The sequence below is a fragment of the Apodemus sylvaticus genome, chromosome 18, assembly GCF_947179515.1.
Source record: "Apodemus sylvaticus chromosome 18, mApoSyl1.1, whole genome shotgun sequence".
Taxonomy (NCBI): Eukaryota; Metazoa; Chordata; class Mammalia; order Rodentia; family Muridae; genus Apodemus; species Apodemus sylvaticus.
The window spans coordinates 28,772,523-28,777,405 of NC_067489.1; positions in this window are offsets into that span (position 1 = coordinate 28,772,523).

A 4,883-nucleotide genomic window follows, 5' to 3' on the forward strand; every position below is an offset into this window, starting at 1 on the left:
GTCTCTCTCCAGTCAAGCACTAACTGAAAAGCTTCCCAGAAAGGGGTGGGACCTCAGGTACCTCTCAAATTTAAGATGAACGTTAGAGGCCCCATTCTTCGCAGGCCTTGTGAACATAGACCAAGGTGTTGAGTATAAGTGTCTATTGATCTCTTAGCCATAAATATAACATTGATGTCACTTTCTCCAAGGCCCGAGGTATCCACAGGGCATAATGTTTCATGATAAGATTCCCCACTCTCCAGCTCTTATATTCTTTCTCCCCCCCTTTCCATGATGTACCTTGGGCAGATTTAAAGCCTTTGCATTAAGTATTGCCTACTCTAGTAAAAGGAACATCAGTGTCCAGGAGCAAGGACACTGGTCTATGGCTATATGCATAAATATTACAAGTCAGTGTCAACAGGATTTGGCCAGATTTACAATACTCAGCATGCATTTCCTCTTACAAAGTGTGCCTCAAATCCAATCAGAAAGCGATTGGCTAATCCCAAAGCAGCCATGCTGTTATACCTGTGGGCATGTTCTGCCTAATAGGTTAATATGGCAGTACACAGAGTTTCTAGCCGTGTAGACTGTGGATGTGTTTTCTACCTTAGCAGTCTGCTTAGTTTCTATTTCTATTACATTTCTATTGGCACCATTTCTATTACATCCTTTCGGCCCCCATTTTTATGATGTTCCTTGGGACTTGAACGGAGAGATTGTCTAGCCCAATTACACCTTGATTTCTCTGGGCCTTGTAATCAAAGTACGTGGGGATTTTCTAGATTTAGTGGCCAACCCAAAACAGGGACAATCACTTATATTGTTTTGGAAGTCTCTGGGACCTCATTGGCCAAAAAATCATAGAGAGGTATCCCATGACCATGAAACCCTTGGCTTCTAGTAGTAGCATTATCCATGCAGGTAGGATGTTTTGTTCCAAATTCTGGTTTCAAATTAAAAATTTAAACTTTAGCTTATAATGTAGAGAAAAACTCAGCTTCTCTTTTTAGCATTCATCCAATTTATTAATACTAAATTAACCCAGGGACCCAAATCTAAAATTTATATGCCTCTCTCAGTACTATTTTTTGATGAACAATGAGTCTGACAGATCTGCCTACTTAGTATATAATACAAAAATAAATAACATACATCTCCTCATTTTATCTATTAATATTAATGTGTTGGCTTAGCATTCATACTTTTCACCCTTAGTTTCTTCAAACATTTAATCATTAGGATCCGATGCAGAGATAGCTAAAATACATAATTTTGGCTTTTTCTAGAAATTCACATTTAGTTATTAAAAGACAAATTATGCCTGGTGCCAGGAATATAGCCAAGTGAGGTCATGGATAGATGGATCTTAGAGGAGAACCTATCCCACCACGTTACTAGAACAATGTAATTCCTAATGCATTCTAAATACTTATCTGTATACTCACATATCAAGCACAGCTGATATCCCTCACCAACGAAGCTTCTGTTTGCAGCGGGCACAGACACAGAAAACCACCACAGGTCAAATAGAGAGAATTTGCATGCCCGTCCCCAATAGATACAGAATAACTCCTGCACCTAAGGTTCAGGAAATATCATAGAACAAGGGGAGAAAGACTGTAAGAACTACCAGAGGACTGCGAAGTCTTCAGTGAGATTGTTTCCCCCTAGAAATGGCAGAAAAACCACATCCATGAAATCTTAGTAATATGATTGCCTAAAAAATACTGAAACAATGACAACACTAACAGATGTGCTAATGTAGAAGGAGGAAGTCTTCTAAGGGGCCTCATCCCTAGACAAATAGTCACAGGCAGGTACTGACTGTGGAGAGAGGGAGAATAAATCTTTCTCGGGGATCAGACGATGGAATGCATAGTGGTTAGCCCTGAAATCATATCCATTCAAGGGACACTAAACAGATTCAGTAGATTATATTTACATATTTATGCATATGTATGTAGCATATGCATATGTAAATAACATGTCTTCAATAGTAATTTGAGAGGAGGTGAGGGAGACATGGGAGGAGTTGGAAGAGTAAAGGAATTGGGGAGTGATGTGAAGATACTCTAAAGTTAAAAGATTAATAAGAAAAAATTTAGGGGCTGGGGAGCTTTCTTACTGTTGAAGAGTTTGTATGCTGCTCTTGTTGACAACGGATTCCCAGCTCTCCCATCAGCCAGCTCACAACTGCCTATAACTCCACCTCCAGAGAATCTGACACCCTCTCCTGGCCTCCACAGGTACCTGTACACATGTGCAATATATGTCCAAGAAATGCATACATATTATATTAAAAAGCCATATTCTGTATTTCAACAAATGACCCAAAATTCAAGTGAGTCTAATTCTTAGTGTCTTGGTTCATTTGTTATAATAGAACACCTGAGGCTGAACATTTCAGGAAGAAACCAGGTTAATTTAGCAGTTCTGGAGGTTCATGAGCGTCCACACCTGCTCGGCTCTGGAGAGGGCCTCATGACAGGTGGCTTCCCAACAGTGTGTGCAAGTGTAGTAGAGATCACACAGCCAAGAGACAAGACAGAAGAGGAGTCAGGCTTGGTCCTTTTGTAGCAACATCCCTACTACTTGGAGGCAGCATTAATCCATTCTTGAGGGCGGAGTCACAATGACCTAATTGCTTTCTGCTAGGTCTCAATTCTTAAGGATTCTCCAATCTCTATGTTTAAAGCAGTAGACAACCCATCAAAACACACATTTCTGGGAAATAAATCATAACCAGTGCATAGCATTTAGGTAAATTTGGAAAATATTTAGAAGCCATATATACAAAACAAATCTTAGAATATAACTTAAGCATAATATAGCCTCTGCTTGCATCCCTAACTTTTGCTCTTACCTCTTTTGAACTCATCTTTTATTTCATCGACCTTACCATATATTTGTTGTATTAACTATATGTCTTAAATTCTCTTTGATTTGAAAACTTACAATGGTATAATTAGACAAATTGTTTGTTTGCACAATATGCGAATGAGGCACTTCTTACCATATTTTAGGGCATTAGATTTGCTAATCGGAGGAATGACTCACCACCCTCATTCTTTGTGCACCTTCCATCTTTTATTTACTTCCCTTTTCTGGCTACCTTCTTGTGAGCATAGCCAATGCTTCTGGTCTTTTCTTTACTGTCCATTAGTTATATTATTGACTTACTAGACAGCTGTTTCTTTAAAGGCATGGCTTTGTAATCCTTAATGTGTAGATCTATTGTTGGCATAAAATAGTTCTCCAACATTTATTAAATGGTTATTACTCAACTAGCGAGTGGCACAGTAGGGATTTGACTGGAGGAGGGTCTGCCTCCAAAGTCACGTCCTTTTAACTAACTGCTCCTTCTCAATAACGTACGGGTCAGCCTGTCAGAAGAGACTGTTTTTAATCAAGGAGAATCTAATGATTCCTGAAGATGGAGCTACTAACTTTTCAAAGGGAGATGTGCCAATGAACCACTTTAGCTGATCGATATCTGGTCCAGATTGGAAAACTCATGCCAAAGGGTCTTATCTGAGATTTATTAAACTGCTGCAGGAGACATATCCAACTTGTTCTTGGCCTTGACCTTACCACATAGGCATATCTATCCTAAATAGAAAAGGTGACTGGCTTAGGCGGGTGGTGATATTTCCTAATATTAACTTAACCAATTAGTCTTAAACTCATTTCTAGGGTATAGGTCATGCAGAGTACTTGGCTCATAAAATTTTTCATCATTTCAGAATTAGATTAGAGTAGGAAGCTGATTTAGTTTGGCACAAAATGAACGTAACTCTCAATCAACTTAAGCATACATTTTATTGAAGAAACGAATACAACTCATATGTTTTACTCTTCAACACAAAAAGTTGGGCAGCAGAAGCTAATGGATAGAATTCAGTGGGTCTGCTCTGTCATCTGATTTGGGAAATGTGTGCTGCTGACTCTGCTACTTCTATTAAAAATGCTGTCCATTAAATATCCTAGGACTGGTTTGGCACACGTTATTTTTAGAGCTGCGAGAAGAACTGTTATTAATATGCTCTTCTCTTCCTCCTCTAATTAATTCATAGCATCGCCACCAGCCTTCTTCCTGCATGACAGATTTATGTCTGCCTCGCCCATGGAAAAACCTTTGATGACTCCACATTTCCCCACATTTCCTATAGGAAAAGGTATTCTATGTAAATTTTCAGAACCTGAGTACCACCCACCTGCCTATTGTCAACGCATTTTGTCCCTCTCTGAAACTCAAACTATATAACTTCATCTTTCTTAAGACATTTGTAAATGGCCTTCTGTCTCCATCTCTATGTTGGTCCTTAAGCTGCCTTTCCATCTAATGTCTTCCTCCCCATCCTGTCCCTTCTTCCCAATTGCCACTATCGCTGTCAGTTGTAATCTCCCACAAGAGTTTATTGCTTTCCCACCTACACTCATACACACTTCCTACATATATGTATAAACCACATCCTAGACATGTGGTCTGACAAGGGCAAGTATAACTAAAGGAACAAACTAATGGAAATGGTTTTAGAAAATCTGGGCTATATATTTGTCATAATAATATTAACTATTAAGGCTCAGTCCTGTGATAGGCACTGCTTCAGGTATATAGAGTGGATATAGAGAAAAAAAAGAAAAAAAAGGAAGGATTTTTGTTTGTTTGTTTCTAAGGAATTTACATTCTATTGAAAGATACAGACAAGAAACAACAAAACTATTTCAAATAGTGGAGAAAACAAAATTGTGAGTATTGTAAAAAAGTAACTTGAGACGTGGAAAAGAAGTCATGTATAGGGAAATTTCTATAATTAGCATATTACCTATGGGGTAATCAGGCAAAAATAACGATATAAATATTCAAGGAAGAATTTAAATGCAACATGATCAGG